Genomic DNA, 18678 nt, shown 5'->3' with positions numbered 1-18678 from the left:
GTGTATCGCGTGCTTTCACACGCTTACTGATTAAAGTCATGGACTATCCTTAGGGTGCGCCCAGATGAAGTGGCCCCAGAACTGGGTGCCCCCAGAACGGGGTGCGCCCAGAGGGGCCATAGGGGGTGCACCCAAACGGCCAGTCAGGGTGCGCCTAGACGGGGTGCATCAGACGCCCGAAGGGGTGCACACAGCTTTACTTAGGGCACAAGAAACAATCATATCCTTTATTAACTGTGATCCTTTCCTAACTACAATCCCGTTATTTGTGATCGTTATTCGGGAAGGATCTAGAAAGAACTAAAGGATATCTAAGGTTAGGGTTTCACTATAAATATAAGCGCTAACCTCATTCATTCATACAGAACACATCCTCTACGAAATAACATCATAGCAATCATCTACAATCTATGAGATACGACATTAGCCTCTCATCTAGGGTTTTACCTACACCCCGTGTAGGGGTTTTCCCTCACCGAAAATTAGACACCGGCCTCAGCCATAACCTCCCTTTCGTAGATCATTATCTCAATAAGAGTTATCCACGGTAACCGATGACCCGAGTGTTAACAAAAGGGATAACAAAAACAATAATAATAATAATAATAATAATAATAATAATAATAATAATAATAATAATAATAATAATAATAATAATAATAATAATAATAACAACAAAAACAATAATAATAATAATAATAATAATAATAATAATAATAATAATAATAATAATAATAATAATAATAATAATAATAATAATAATAATAATAATAATAATAACAACAATACTTGAAAGACTACCTTATTGAAATGAGCCTAAAAAAAAGACTGTCAGAGCCGGGTATCGAACCCGTGACCTCTCGTTAGATGCAGCCACCCTCAACCAATCGACCCATTTAGTTTTTCTGATTTATAACACCCATTAATTCATTAAACTCATTTTAACCTTTCCTTTCATCTTCTTCCTCAGCTCCAACATTTTAATCGTTCAGTAATGAAAATCGAACATCCTCAGATTAACGAAACTGATTTATAATTGATAAACAAAACAGAATCCTTTCGTTTGTGCGATTTAAACTAATTAAAAATAAATAAATTGAAATAAAAATCACTGTAACATTGATTATAAAATTCGTATGAACATAAACTCTGATTTTCAAATTTAGATTGTTTGAGACCAAGCTTTCTACATGAAAAAGGTTCAAAATATCTATTAGAAAGTTTCTGGATCGTTAATTTAACTTATAACATCACGATGATTACAAATTTAGTGATGAACAAAAACGTTGACCTTTGAAATATAAAGTTTGACTCATGAAATTCGATTTCAATACAAGAAATTAGAATCTTAGATTTTACAGATATATTCACTAGAGAAATCCTAACCTAACCTCATTTATAGATTTTAAAAATTTATACAAAATCTAGAAATTGCAGGGTTCTCTGCTAGACAGAGATGTCGAGCTGTAATAAAAAAAAACTGGTTTTCTTTCCCCTAGTGACACAGGTGAATTCGACTATATTACTGATAAGGGATTTATCAAATCTTTGAAGCAGTATAACAAATTGTAATTTAGTGGAAAGGAGTCGACATGAACTCGTTATCAGTAGTATGAATATGAATAAATAAATAAATAAAGTAGATTGTGATTCTTCAAGAATTTGTACTTTTGATTTATCTGTTTAACGTTTTCAGATACAGAACAATTATAAGACTTTGTTTGTTTGCACTAGAAACTGATTTCCATTCTTACGTAATTATCTGTATATATTATGTATATGTAAATAAATATATAATACGTATTTATGTATATATTATCTGTATAATACTAATACATTTATATATATATATATATATATATTATATATATATATATATATATAATACTAATATGTAATACTACTACGTATTTGTACCTATATATACCCGTATATATAGATATATAGATATATGTTATCTATGTAATTAATCTTAGTAATTAATGAATATAATTATAATAATAATGCTTTTAATATTATAATTAATAGCAAATTTTTTTATAATATAATAGTAATACTGATAATATTATATATAAGATTTATAACTTTAATATTAATAACAATAATGATAATAATGTTAATTATAATAATACTAATATTATTAATGATAATACTAATATTTGAAATAATAATTTTTGTAATAATAATTTTATAACAATTTATTTTTATCTGACTTCATATTTATATAATAGTATTACAGATTGTCTTTAGTATTAATGAAAGTATGCATAGTATTATTAGTATAATAACTATATTTTTAACTTGTAAATACATTTAATATTTTCTTATTACAATTTATTAATTATATCCTATTTACTAGTTACCTAATGTATAGAATATTTAATGTTTATATATACATTATATATTTTACAATACTCATGTAATCTTAATTGTATATAGAAGTCATATATATATATATATATATATATATATATATATATATATATATATATATATATATATATATATATATATATATAAATTTATTTCAATATCCACTTAATTACCTTATATATTATTTTGTATTTTAATTCACATGCTTAAAGTGTACTTTATTAATTTTTAAATATTATATACATACTTATATTTATATTTGTATAAATATGTACATATTTTCATTTAATTGTTCGTGAATCGTCGGGAATAGGCAAAGGTCAAATGTATATATATATATAAACACAGTTCAAAGTTTTTAGATTTCGATATGACAGACTTTGCTTATCATGTCGAAAACATATAAAGATTAAGTTTAAATTTGATCGGAAATTCCCGGGTCATCACAGTACCTACCCGTTAAAGAAATTTCGTCCCGAAATTTGAGTGGGATCATCATGGCTGACAATAACTATGTTTTCATGACGCATACGAGTTAGAAATTTGAGTTTTATCATTAGTGAGCAATTTAGATAAAACGATTCGATTACTTGAAGCGTATGAGTGAAGTTATCGTAAAAGATTGAAATAGGAAAATAAGATTTTCCTTAGCTTTTGACGTAAACAGGGTTGAATTCCGAAATTCAAGGGATTTAAAAGCAGATTTTCGAAATCTATAAGATTTTATTCTTCGGTGACTAATGAAATTAAGATCTCTATAATTAAATACTGTGATCTGCCTCGATTACTCTGTCTGCTGTTTCCATTATAAATTAAATTCCTCCGTCTCATTATCCTCACCATTCCTATACTTTCTTCTTATTTCATACATCCAAAAGATTCTGAAAATGCTTAATCCAGTTCGGATCCTTGTCCTTATTCTAACTATTGCAACAATCATTCTCCTTTTCCCACTTCCACTGGAGGAATCTGTTTTCTCTTACTTCGCCCTTGGGTTATAGTGTTTTTAATTCTCCCGTGTCTTTATGTTGTGATAAACATTGATATACACGGTTTGTAATTTATGTGTTGTTATCAGCTTTTATATTCTCCTTTATATTTCGGAGTCCATGCTCCTGTCTTCTATAATCATTGTCATTCACGGGTAATGCTCTCTCTTATTTACTGCGATTTATACCCATTTTCTATTTCGAAGCTTCATGCTTTTGTTTTCTCTTCCCGACTTCAAGTCAAGCGAATAATGGTCCAGAATTCGTAGCTATAGAGTTTCGGATGATTATAACGTTCTGAGCAGGAAGGAACGTAATAGCACGATTTGATTTTTTTTTTCAAATTTATCAACATCACGGAAGATAGAACCATCAAGAATACATTTTCTTGATTTGTTCAGGAGTTAAGTAGAATGAAAGAGTTATGTAACATGGCATATGATGACGTTAGGGTCTGTGAATCATCACGTTCCATTTGAAACTCAGCATGACTTACTGTAATATAATCACGTTGATCAAGTGTCATTATATTATACTAACTCATGCATCAGTTCCCAACATTACTTCAATAACATTCATATTTTAAGCTCGAAAGTTTACAGAATATAGAAACTAACAGTTTCTATATGATGTAACACTGATATCATGATGAGATTAATGATTTCAGATAAGAATAGTTATGAAAATATCTTCTGGAATATGGAGGATATTTATACTAAAAGATACGATGATATCTTGGAATTTCTAATATCGAAGGATGGTGAAGAAAATCTGTCCGCAAGAGTTTGGAGTCAGAAGCAAGGTATTCGCTAAAGATTTCAGCGGACGTTGAATCATTCAGATTCTTTGAAGTCGAACTTATTCTTTGTGATTTATCCACGGCTTCTTTCATAATTTCGCATAATTCGCTTTTCAATACTAAATTTTCTATTGAATGTTTCCAACATAATGATACACAGGAAGCACGAAGAGGTATATAATTTCGGACGAGAATATTTATGAAAATATCCTCAGAAATATCGAAGATATTGATGATGATATTTTGGAATTTCTAAGTTCGATGGTTGATGAGGAAGATTTTTCCGCAAGATTTTAACATGAGTACAGAGCAAGATATTCGTTGAAGGTTTCATCGGATCCAGAATTACATGGATTCTTTGAATATATGGTATGGTCCTTGTATTTGTCCTTGGTCTCCTTCGTGGTTAGCTCAATCCGTTTTCCAGTTTCAACTTTTCTGAGCTTTTCCAACATATTATTCTTTATCATCAAACTTTCGATGATTATGGTCGTTTACGGTTGTCTATGGTTTCTGCTGCTTCATTCAGCTTTTTCAACATTCAGAGTATTGATTTGTGACTGAGTGCTTTTCAGAATTCCAGATGGAGAGATCATAATTCTAAGAGATAGATGTCATACATATAACTGTTGATGTAGATATGCTGTGAGTTTTCAAAGTACTGATTGCTGATTCTCGGTAATTGGTATGGCAGTTCTCGTTACAAGATGTGGATGAGTATATGTTAGGGTTTCAATGAATAAATATAATGATTTATCGGAGAGATTTAAGCCAAGGAGCAACGAGATCGCTGGTACGTCTGCTGGTAATATGGTGGGATATAAAAGGTTCTCCGGTAACAATAAAAGAGCATACATATAAATCAAGGTGATAATAAGGTTGTTTCGAACGAAAAGTCGAAGTTGACTTGCTGGAGCTGTGACAAAATTTGCTACTTTAAAAGGAATCACCAAGTTATTTTGGATAATAATAATACTAAAGGAATTAGTACAGATAAGTGTTAAACGTTTACTTAGTTTTCGAGAGTTTTTCAAGTGCATAACTATATGCATGAATCTTTCCTTCCGTAGATGAAGTGCGGTTGGTTCATCCTCTTGATTGAAGTGTTTTCAAGAATCATGAAAGGTTTGAACGCAGATGGTAATTGTCAAGATACAAATGAAATTTAGGATGAAATCAAGTGGCAAACTTGAAGAATTGTTTAGTTTCATATGTTATAAACAATATTTTAATTCATTTTTTTTTATTTGTCCAATGTTATTAGTCCACAGTCGATAGTCCACAATTAACAGTCGAATAATTCATATATAGTTTAATATATAATATTCGAATTAATTAATACGTATCGTGACCCGTGTACATGTCTCAGACTCAATCACAACTCAAATTATATATATTATTGTAGAATCAACCTCAACCCTGTATAGAGAACTCGATCATTACTGCATATAGAGCGTCTATGGTTATTCCAAATAATATATATAAATGCGTCGATATGATATGTCAAAACCTTGTATACGTGTCCCGATATTTAAATTGCGTAAAAATAAATAACAGAAATTAAATAACGATAAATAAAGTGCGTAAAGTAAATAACATAAATTAAATGACAATAAATAAAATTGCGAGAATGTAAATTGCTTTAATTAAATTGCGATAAATAAAATGGAATACGGAATTACCAGTTAGCTAGGAACAGTTAGCTAGGATTTTGTTAGCGTGGATTCTTAACAAAAGTTCTCATAGTTAATTTGTTTGTTCCTAACAAATTTTATTTTATCCAATGTTTTCTTCATTATGCCACTTGTTGAATTCTGATAGGTCAAACTCCAAGTATGAAATTGAATGAAAATGGTTATTCTGCGGTGAACGGATATGTATATCTGTGGATGTAAATAGGATAATGAATGACTATTGAATCAGATTCGAAGAATGTACAGTGTAACTTATTAATGTGAAATCTAAATATTTCTAGGGTATTACCTACCCGTTAAAATATTTTCACCATTAACAGTTTGTACAAAAAGATTTTTTTTTTAATTACAATCTTTATGAAAATATACTTGCATATATATTTTTCTCAGATGTAATCATGGATTTAATGAGTCAATATGATATTAGACTCATTTGATTTACCGTTAGAATAAGAATATATAATCTCTAAAACATTAAAGATTATATAATCACCATGTCGAACGAAGATAAATAATGTAGAATGATTCGTAGAACGATGATTATACTCGAGGTACAGAATGAGATGTTGAGCATGTAATGTTGAAACTTATGTTGTTGGTTGTATTGTTGATGCAGGTGATGTTGCTAAAGCTGGTAAGTTTTGCACCATATTCTTCCAAATTGATTACTCGAGCGCGAAGTTCGTTGACTTCTTGTATTACTCCGGGATGATTGTCGGTCGGAACGAGCGAATGAATAAGATCTAGGATTTGAGATAGTATATAGTCGTGACGAGATACTCTGGAAATGAGGCTTAAAATGGTGTTTCGAATAGCTTCGCCGGTAAGTGCTTCAGGTTCTTCGCCAAAAGGTGAATTCGGTTAGTGGAAGGGATCGCCTTCTGCGCGTCTCCATTGATTAAGTTGACTACGAACCCATCAGATGAATTGGTTGATTCATTCTGGTGACACTGCTTTCGGAGCTTAGGTGAAACTCCAAATCGGAATAGCTGTCGGAATCCGAGGGATTCGAACTGGTTGAGGGATTCGTCTCGTACGATTAGATGAAGGATTTTCGATAAGAATAGATTATAGGATGTAGATTAGTACCCTGCAATACATAATTTACATATGCATATAAAATACTAAAATCCCATAAGTTACGGAGGAATCTACGGAATATGTCAGGCAAAGATAACAATAACATATATGCTAAGATATGAATTAGCAGATATGCTAAGATACGAATTTTGTCTATACACTATTCATGCAATCATTGCAGTAAGATGCGTCTAGACTAAGAATGATAAGAAGGTAATTTCCTAAGGATGATAAACAGATGATTTTCGACAAAAATTATAAGCAAAACTTTTGACATGCAGACACGGTCGAAGTCCAGACTCACTAATGCACCTTAACAACTATCAGTTAGACACACTAATACAAGACCTGGTTCACTAAGACCAACGCTCTGATACCAACTGAAAGGACCCGTCCTAATCCATCCGGACAAAGTCCATATCGATTACAAACGATTCACAATAGTTGGTTACATCGCGAGGTACTTGACCTCTATATGATACATTTTACAAACATTGCATTCGTTTTGAAAAGACAAACTTCCTTACATCGAAAATTGACGATATGCATACCATTTCATAATATATCTAATTATAATTATCTTAATAATAATCTTGATGAACTCGACGACTCGAATGCAACGTCTTTTGAAATATGTCATGAATGACTCCAAGTAATATCTTTAAAGTGAGCAAATGCACAGCGGAAGATTTCTTTCATACCTGAAAATAAACATGCTTTAAAGTGTCAACCAAAAGGTTAGTGAGTTCATTAGTTTAACATAAATAATCATTTCATAATTTTAATAGACCACAAGATTTCATATTTTCATTTCTCATAAACATACGTCCCATGCATAGAGACAAAAATTATTCATATGGATTGAACACCTGGTAATCGACATTAACAATATGCATATAAGAATATCCCCATCATTCCGGGATCCTCCTTCGGACATGATATAAATTTCGAAGAACTAAAGCATCCGGTACTTTGGATGGGGCTTGTTGGGCCCGATAGATCTATCTTTAGGATTCGCGTCAATTAGGGTGTATGTTCCCTAATTCATAGATTACCAGACTTAATAAAAAGAGGCATATTCGATTTAATAATCCAACCATAGAATGTAGTTTTAAGTACTTGTGTCTATTTCGTCAAACATTTATAAAATCAGCGCATGTATTCTCAGTCCCAAAAATATATATTGCAAAAGCATTTAAAAAGGGAGCAAATGAAACTCACGCATATAAATATTGTAAAACAGTTAATAAAGCATTTGCATGTATTCTCAGCCCAAAAATGTAAAGAGTAAAAGGGATTCAAATGAAACTCACGCATATAAATATTGTAAAACAATTAATAAAGCATTTGCATGTATTCTCAGCCCAAAAACGTAATGAGTAAAAAGGGAACAAATGAAACTCACCTAATGTATTTTGTAGTAAAATACATATGACTATATTGAACAACAGAACAAAGCAGGGTTGGCCTCGGATTCACGAACCTATATCAATCGTATATTTATTAAAATACATAATTGTAATCGAACATAATCTATATATATATATTAGTTATATTATTTTTATATTAATATCTTGTATATTATATGTATATTCAATTATATATATCACAAATATTGTTATGTTATAGGTATTAAATATATCTTTACATATATATATCCTTTGTAAAAAAATTTGATAATGATAATACTTAATATTAATAATAATGATAATAATTCTTTTAGTGATAAAAATAATGATATTAATATTAATAATCGTAAAAAAAATATCAATTTTACTGTTAGTGCTGGTTATGATAATGATTTTAGTAATTACGTAATAATGATACTCATAATATTATAAATAGTAATACTTATAATTGTATTAGTGATAATAATATTAATAATTTTAATATTAACATTAATGATGAATATAATATTTATAGTTATGTTAATATTACTCATTTTAATGATAATAATATGTAATCGCATTATTATAGTAATACTAATACTAAAAATCAACTTAACCATGATAATAATAATATTCATCTTTGTGATTATGCTCATAATAATAATAATACTGAAAGATACTTAATACTTATTGATGTGTGAAATCTAGTATATAAATTTATCACTGGAAATATGCCTGGTTTAAAGATTACTACACACTAACGGGCAGTGTACCCGATCGTGCAATAGTATAAAGATGGTAATTCCAAGATCGTTCCAAGGACAGTATTAACGTGAGAATTAAGTTTGTAAATAAAAGTAAACTAAGTTAAACTATGAAAATCGAAAGTACGAGATAGTTTGTTTTGCGGCTATTTAACGATTAGCCAAATCAAGATAGCTTTGAAAATAAAAGACAATATTTTTGGTTTTTAAGTTTAAATAAAAGAAATGCAGACTCGACAGAAAAATAAAGATATTTGAATTCAATGGATAAAAGAATGTTCGCCTAGATATCCTATTCGCAGTGTTGGATGATTTGTTATTAAGCACTAGTTCTATTAATCAATGCACGCAATTACAGAGTCGGTTTACCCAGAGTTCTCTTTTAGCAAACACATCAAACTAGGACTTATTGGCTTAGGGTTCCCTTTCACCAAAAACTATCTTTCGTTTGTGACTTAGTAACTAACTAATTACAAGATTAAGATTCAATTGGTTACGCGTTCGCTCCACACAATTCACCCCTGTTTTATTTAATTACCATACCCGGTTTACCCCCTTGGTCCAGTAAGCACCCAATCGGTTAAGACAAATCAATTGGAAATTAGATCACTAAATTGAAACAGGGTTCCCTTTGTTCAAACAAGATTCACTAATCAACCTAGTATCAATAATTAACACCCACAAGAATGGTTCTTAATCAAAACTCATAATTATCATGCATCAATTAATAAAACCTCAAAGTAACATCCAAACACTTGCAAATATTCAATCTAGACAAACATTAAGAGTTTAGCCTACAATCATGGCTGAAATCAAAATAACAATCAAAAACATAGAGAAATTCATTGTTGATAACAAAAGAATAAACCTAATCAAAGATTGAAATCTGAAAGATACACGAATCGAGACTTGTTCCCGGAATGATTAGTACCTTAGAATGACCTTGAAGATCTCCAAAAATCACCTAAGTTCGTCAAAAAGTGGCTGGAATTCGTCAGGATACGATTATGAATAATTAGGGTTAAATTCGGGCTTAAATACTTGCCAAAATAGCTGAACCGACAGGTCTGTCGCGCCGCGGCCTTAATTGTCGCGCCGCGACAATACAAAGGAAATTCTGGCCTTGTAAACTCTCTTTCTGATCTGGAATATAGTGCAATGTCGCGCCGCGGAGGACTTTGTCGCGCCGCGACATATAGCTGAAACAGAAAACTTCGACTTTTTGCACACTTTCTTCACTTGAATCATCTAATAACCCAAAATACCTGATAATTACTGAACATATTCATCCTCGGTGCGCCATTATCAATAACATACTAACAAAATGCCTCATAAACATCGTAAATCACCACTTTTCAATAATTGCCTCTTCAAACTCACTTCTTCTCAAAATTACCAAGATAACCGCCAAATCGTATCCAAATGGACCAAAATGTAACCGATATCGCCAATGAAAATGTGTATAAAGTACGCGATATCAAACCACCCCACACTAGAGTTTTGCTTGCCCTCAAGCAATAGAACTCGAAAATTATCTTCTACAATACGATAACGTCTTCAATATGAATGTAGAACCAATGAATCAAGAAACCAACAAGCATCTAGCGTGGGCACGATTTGGCAAAAGTAACAACTATGGTTCCCACTTGCATTCCCCCAAAGTAACTTTCCAAACAACAATCAATATGAATCATTATACTAACCAAAAGTAATCTCGATAACGTACCATAATGATGAATCAGAGAACCTCGAATCATAAGTCTTTAATAGCATCGGGAATCAAGTGGGAACCTAGCACCAAGGAATAAGCAATCGAACACATGTGCCAAGAGAACGTACGGGCTACCCCGCAATTGGTCAAGCCAAGCCTCCCACAGTACCTAACATCGCGAGATGTCGGTAGAAAATAATGTGCTTAGGAGGATACACATTACGTCCGGATATCATCGACGGTTATGAGGTAACCATCTAATCCGTTATATCAACCATAAAGATTGAGGTTCATCAGGCTTAAAAGCTGATATCTTACCTTTCCGGAGGTTATCCACTGGGAATCTGATCAATCACTGACATTTTGTGTATCATGGTGCGCTTCCCATTTGGCTAGCTAATCTCCCTCATTGAGAAAAGCTTCGACTACCAGTTTCCCTGTTTGATGTTGAGGCCTGGTAGATTTCCAGTCGATTTTAGCAATGACTTTTCAAGACTTTTCGTCACCCTACAACTGGTCTGGACTACAACTTCTGAAATAAATCAGCAAGTGTGTCGTTCGGGAGACTTGACTCCCTTTAGGATGGAGTGGATTCATCCTGTATGGTCATAAAAGGTGGTCGAGCGCATACATTGTCCTTGTTAGGAGAAACAATGAAGACCGCCCTAAAAAGTTTTCGATCTAGCGTATGGCCCGGCTTCGACCACACGATCCAATCACCGTTCATACGGTTGACACCCGTTTTTGTACAAGTGACCTACGTATGAACTGAATGTTCATGTAGGATTTCACATTCAAAATAATGAACGTGTTTTGAAAGTTCAAGACTTTCTCCTCTAACAGTACCTCATCGTGATATGATGGATAATGAAATGGCACGCTTAAGAGGTATACGTACCAAGTAGGATGGTCGGAAGACTTTACTTCCTTAATTGAGTGGATCTGAATCACTCGGAAGTGCCAATCTGTTTCAATTGACACCGGTTTTGAAAAATCCCGAAAACCTTCGGGTTCCATAGCTTTTGGCTATGGGTTGTGTTGTCTAAGCAAACACAAGCACGTAGCTATTGCTCCTGAAAAGGACAGCACTGGTGAAGCTCAAGGCTCCTCTTCCCACAGTTTCACATCATTAAATGATGCAATAATAAAATGATATAGTTTCGGAAGTATGCTATACCAAATAACCAAAAGTTTTTGATCTGGCACGTGATTCGGTCACAATCACGCTATGCAATCACCGCTCTCTCACGGTTTACACCCGTTTTGGTACAGGTGACCTACTATTGAGTTCTTCGAACTCGTAGGATTTCATGTTCAATGGTAATGAACATGTAAAACAACTTTGGCTTCTTTAAACATCATGAAATATAAATACCAAGCCATACCTTAAACAAAGGTTTTGGTCGAATTTTTAACTACATTTTATATATTTTTTTTTTCTTTTTTTAACTAACTAATTTTTTTCATTTTTTTTTTTATTTTTCCCTAAATTTTTCAAAATTTTTTTTTACGACCAAAACCCCGTGAAACGTTAAGTCTTTTAAATGTCAAAACCAAAATAATGATGATTCTATTAATAACCAACCCGAGAGATTTTACATCCCCCACCCCACACTTGAGATTAAGTAATGTCCCCATCACTTGAGATCAAAAATGGATTAAAATCAAAAGGGTAAGAAAAATAAAAACTTATCGAGCTTAACCACAGATCGTGGAATGACAGTGACAGATGGCGCTGAACTGACTGCCAGCATAAGAACATCGTCCATTCCCGATTCTCACACAAATATCATCACTCAAGTAGTTTTGCTGAACTTAATGCCAGACGTGAAAAACCGTTTCATCAACAACCTATTAAAAAGAAAAGCAAGCAAACTACATAAATGGGCAAGGTGGTACCACCCGGTACCGAAACGCCTTGCCCCGAATAAGTCTCAAGTACATCATACGAAAAATAAAAATATCAAGTACAACCAAATCGAAAAGAAAATAGTCTTAAACCAATACAACAAGATCAACGGGCACGCAGGCCCTCATCACTGAAACCCGTCATACGGCCAGCTGCCGTACGGGTACTGCTGCTCATATCTGCGCTGGGCATCCTGAAATCTCTCCCTCTCATCATAAATCGGGGCCTCAACTCGAGGCCTAACCTCACTCCGATAGTATACTGGTTGCTGAGCGATGGTACCAAAATAATTCTCTGGATCGTGGTAATAGAGGCGATCGTTGTGGCGTTGCCAGTCATTACCGTATGCAATCCACTGCTGATCATGGTTTATTTCATCCAACCTTTCCTCCTGCCTAACATTACTCGCCTCAACTCTTTGTTGGCTCGCCCACATTCTGTTATCATGTTCCCGCTGATCACTACGGAAATCACGAAACCCACTCGACATACCAACCTGTATATTACCCACCGATGAAACCAAACCATCCCAAATTTCTTGGGAAATTCCCCATTGCTGCTCACCCCCAGCTTGCACATTTGGAGCAACCTGCTCCGGCTCATTCACACCCTGATTAGCACCCCCAACCTCGGGTGCTTGTGGCTCGACAAACGGCACCGCTGTATCTCTACTCTCATTCCACATAACGAAATTGGCATTAAAATAAAACCTTAGATTAAAAGGTTTCATAATCTGCAGCTGATCAGTCAATCTGGTGCATCTACTAAAATCAATATCGAACCATTTTGCAATTCGTGTAACAAAATGGCCACCAAGAATTGGCCGTGTGGATCGAATCTCTCGTGAATGATTAGACAAATATGTGCCAATAAGATTGCACAAATCCACATGTGCACCTCGCGTATAACTAAACAAAATCCATAGCTCGGTGGAATTTACTTTATCATTCCCATTCCGTCGGGCACAAAAAGTACTTGATAAAAGCTTTTGAAACAACCGTAAGTCTTTTCGTTGAATATCAGAGCCCTTGGATTCATTTGACACAAAAGGCACCAAACCCGATATTTCCTCCCAAAAATCACGCTCAAGATAGCCTTCCTGATTACCAATAAACTCTGTCTCCTGTAAATACCGTTTCAAAAGATTATCGGTCCACCCTTCAAACAAATTCAACGCTCGCGCTAAATCGAATCGACTCATCGCTCTTCTCTCGCCCCCCAATCGAAAAGTTAAGAACCCTTTATCTTCCCCATTTCGTCTAGTACGAAAGCTAAGAGAGGAGAAAAATTCAACAATTAATTCCCTATAAAGATCCTCTCTTAGGGACATAGCGCGTTCCCATGCATCTAGTTCGAACCCACAATAAGACAACGACAACATGGAAGCAATTTCCTCTTTAACCTCATCAGATGCTCTGTCTAACTCATCCCAGCTGAAGAACCAAGTAGCTTGGATGTTTCGAACCGAAATAAATGCATAGTATTGAGGAAATTCTTCCTGAACTGTTTCCAACCACACTTCCGGGTCGGTTCGTCGTTCTTCCTCCATACGGGCCTGAGCCGTGGAGGAGGATGGTGCACTAGCTCTGCTTCTCTGCACAAATTAAACAAAAACAAATCCAAACACAAACATTGAAGAGTTAGCGTCAAGCGAAATCAACATGTTCCACATACTTGCATCAATTGTCATCAAACTCGTTTCAACTTCAATTAAACATTTAAACAATAGCAAGTATCCAAAACATATGCCTGTGTTTTATGTTATCACATTCAAACTAATTCCAAAACTATTAAAGCTTAAAAATTCCTCATTAAACAACTCACTTTAAAACTCCATATAACAAACTTCATCATATCAAATAACCAACTTCAATCCAAGTTAAACAACTCCAACATCCAAATAATCATCGCATGAATCACAATTCTTATCAAACTTAACCAATTTCAAAAACACAAATGAAACCCGCCCAAATTACCCCACACTATCTTAAAACATACCATCATTAACAATCAACACCCTTTCAAACAAAATCCCCAAATATTTAACATGAAATTCGAATTTAATCACTACCATAATTTCAAGAATCAATATCATGCATAATCAACACAATAAATCATGAAGAAACACAATAATATCAAATTCATCAACAATTAATTCATATAAAAGCATAAAAGATTCAATTAAACATAACCCCTTAAATTTTCAAACATAAACCCTAAAATTAACAAGATTAATCAAGATTAATGAAAGAAAAAGCAAGAGATTAGTTAAAATCGGACCTTAACCGGCATGATGTAGCAATTAATTGAAGAAATTAAGAAGTGATTTGGGTAATTGAATTTAGGGTTTGAAAAGCCTTAGGTGTTCTTGAGATAAGTGTGTGATAATATGAGGTGTAAAACTGATGCATATACCCTAAAAAGGGTCAAATTCGCGACGGGTCATGTAATTATTCGGGTTGGCCCATTTAACTTTAAACAAAACCGGGGGTTCAGTATCTGGTCGCGTGATTCGTCGCGCCGCGATGTTAATTGCCGCGCCGCGGCAGTACACTATCCCTGATGGTTAATTCTTTTGAGAAACGTGAATCCCCAAACCAATGATACCTCGCGCCGCGACCAAAATTGCCGCGACGCGGTAATACACATATTTAAATATCATCTTTAAGTCCCTTTCTGTTTCCAACCTACGCACTTCTCCGCGCCGCGAAGGCCGTTGCCGCGACGCGGCAATACAAAGGGAACAGCCACTTCGTTTTTTTACTTAATTAACAACCATTAATTAACCTTAAACCTCAAAACCAACTAGCAATCAGTAAAAACCAATCATTTAGCATTTTAGACTCAGCGAACCCGTGATCTTAGCAAATTATACAAACTATACAACAATGTGAACCTTATTTAACGAGTCGTTCACGCGACTCGTCCCCAACTTCAAGTGGCGTTGGGATCGGGTTCAACGCGAACCTCATCATTAATCTCCAACGGACCCTCAAAATACTTCTTCACGCGATGTCCGTTAACCTTAAAGGTGATACCATTTGCATTTATTAACTCAATCGTACCGTATGGGTACACCTTAACAACCTCAAATGGTCCCGTCCACCGGGACTTAAGTTTTCCCGGTAAAAGTTTTAATCTAGAGTTAAACAAAAGCACTCGGTCGCCTTCGTTAAACTCTTTTGGACCCTTTAACTTCCTATCATGCCATTGCTTGGTCTTTTCTTTATAAATCAAGGAATTCTCGTACGCATCAAGGCGTAACTCACCAAGCTCATTCAATTGCCCCGCCCTTAGGCGTCCGGCTTCCTTCAAATCTAAATTGCACTTTTGAAGTGCCCACATAGCTTTATGCTCAATCTCCAATGGGAGATGGCACGCTTTCCCATAAACCAACCGATAAGGAGTGGTACCAAGTGGCGTTTTGAAGGCGGTTCTAAACGCCCACAAAGCTTCGTCGAGCTTATTTGCCCACTCCTTCGGATTCGACCCCACAGTTTTCTCAAGAATACTTTTAAGAGCTCGATTGGTATTCTCAACTTGTCCGCTCGTTTGGGGATGGTATGAAGTAGAAACTTTATGGAGAACTCCATATCGCTTCAATACCTTCTCCATTTGGGCGTTACAAAAATGAGTACCCCTATCGCTAATTAAAGCTTTAGGAGTTCCAAATCGAGAGAATAAACGCTTAAGGAACGAAATCACAACTCGTGCATCATTTGTGGGTAAAGCTTGCGCTTCAGCCCATTTAGACACGTAGTCAATGGCAACGAGTATGTAACTATAATTCTGAGATTTCGGAAATGGCCCCATAAAGTCAATTCCCCAAACGTCAAATACTTCACAAACTTGGATGCTTTGTTGAGGCATCTCATCACGTTTGGTGACTTTACCGGCCCTTTGGCACGAATCACAAGACTTACAAACCAGGTGGGCATCTTTGAAGATTGTCGGCCAATAAAAGCCGGCATCATAAACTTTACGCCCCGTAATTTGGGGTCCAAAATGCCCACCGGTAGGCCCACTATGGCACTCGGTTAAAATCCGCATACACTCATCACCGGAAACACACCGGCGGATAATACCATCGGGACAACAACGAAAAAGATAGGGATCCTCCCAGAAATAGTACTTAAGGTCACTGAAGAATTTCTTCCTCTTTTGATGTGACCACCCTTTCTCCAAGAATCTCCCAACTAGATAATTAGCAATGTCCACGTACCACGGCTCATCAACCTTATCCACCGTCATGAGATATTCGCCGGGAAAATCATCATGAATGGTAGTCTCATCGAGAACCTCACGGGAGGGGTTCTCGAGACGGGAAAGGTGATCGGCCGCCAAGTTTTCAGCACCCTTTTTATCCCGGATCTCCACATCAAATTCTTGCAAAAGCAAGATCCATCTAAGAAGTCGTGGTTTTGCATCCGGTTTAGCAAAAAGGTACTTTAGAGCAGAATGGTCCGTAAAGACAATAGTCTTAGATAAGACTAAGTAGGACCGGAACTTATCAAACGAAAAGACCACCGAAAGGAGCTCTTTCTCAGTGGTAGTATAATTTAATTGCGCTCCTTGCAAGGTCTTGCTTGCATAGTAGATGGGTCGGAAATGCTTCTCGACCCTTTGACCCAAAACTGAGCCAACAGCGAAATCAGATGCATCGCACATAAGCTCGAACGGAAGGGACCAATTCGGAGCAATTATGATTGGCGCATTGATGAGTTTCTCCTTCAAAAGCTCGAATGCCTTTTGGCATTCGTCGGAGAATTTCCACGGGGTGTCCTTTTCAAGGAGTTTATTCATCGGGTTGGCAATCTTAGAGAAATCTTTAATGAATCGCCGGTAAAAACCGGCGTGCCCGAGAAAACTCCTAACACCCTTAACATCGGTGGGAGGTGGAAGGTTCTTAATAGCGGTCACCTTTGCGGGATCCACCTCTATACAGTTTTTAGAAATCTTGTGCCCGAGAACGATGCCCCCTTGAACCATGAAATGGCACTTCTCCCAGTTGAGCACAAGATTAGATTTTTCGCACCTGACCAACATCCGTTCTAAATTAAGAAGGCATGAATCGAAAGTGTCACCGAAGACCGAGAAGTCATCCATGAACACCTCCATGCAATCTTCTATCATGTCATGGAATATGGCCATCATGCACCTTTGAAAAGTGGCCGGAGCATTGCAAAGGCCAAAGGGCATGCGTCGATAAGAAAACGTGCCATACGGGCACGTGAAAGTAGTCTTCTCTTGGTCCTCGGGCGAGATAGGAATTTGAAAATACCCCGAGAAACCATCGAGAAAGCAATAGAAACTGTTTCCCGCCAACCTCTCTAGCATTTGATCCATGAAAGGTAGCGGGAAGTGGTCTTTACGTGTGGCGTCGTTCAACTTACGGTAGTCGATACAAACACGCCACCCCGTGACAGTCCGGGTGGAAATTAACTCATTTTTATCATTGGTGGTAACAGTCATACCACCTTTCTTAGGTACACAGTGTACCGGGCTAATCCATGGACTGTCAGAAATCGGGTAAATCAGACCTGCATCAAGGAGCTTTATGATCTCTTTCTTCACGACATCTTGCATGTGCGGATTCAACCTCCTTTGGCGTTGCACCACGGGTTTGGAGTTATCCTCCATTAGAATCCTGTGGGTGCAATAGGAGGGACTAATACCCTTAATGTCGTGAATCTTCCATGCAATGGCCGGTTTATGGGCCTTTAGCATGGTTACAAGCTCAGTTTTCTGACCTGCTGAAAGAGAAGAAGAAATAATTACCGGAAGCTTAGATTCCTCATGCAAGTAAGCGTATTCCAAATGATCTGGAAGTGGCTTCAATTCAAGCTCGGGAGGTTCTTCAATTGAAGACTTGCTCCGGTAATTTGAATCACGTTCGAGTTCTTTGAACTCCTCTTCAGTCGGCTCATAGCCGTTTTCCATCAAGGTGGTTAAAATATCCACCTCCTCAACC

Source organism: Rutidosis leptorrhynchoides, chromosome 8 (genome assembly GCF_046630445.1).
Source record: "Rutidosis leptorrhynchoides isolate AG116_Rl617_1_P2 chromosome 8, CSIRO_AGI_Rlap_v1, whole genome shotgun sequence".
Classification (NCBI taxonomy): domain Eukaryota; kingdom Viridiplantae; phylum Streptophyta; class Magnoliopsida; order Asterales; family Asteraceae; genus Rutidosis; species Rutidosis leptorrhynchoides.
The sequence above is the reverse complement of the archived record's forward strand: the minus strand, read 5'-3'. Positions refer to the sequence as shown.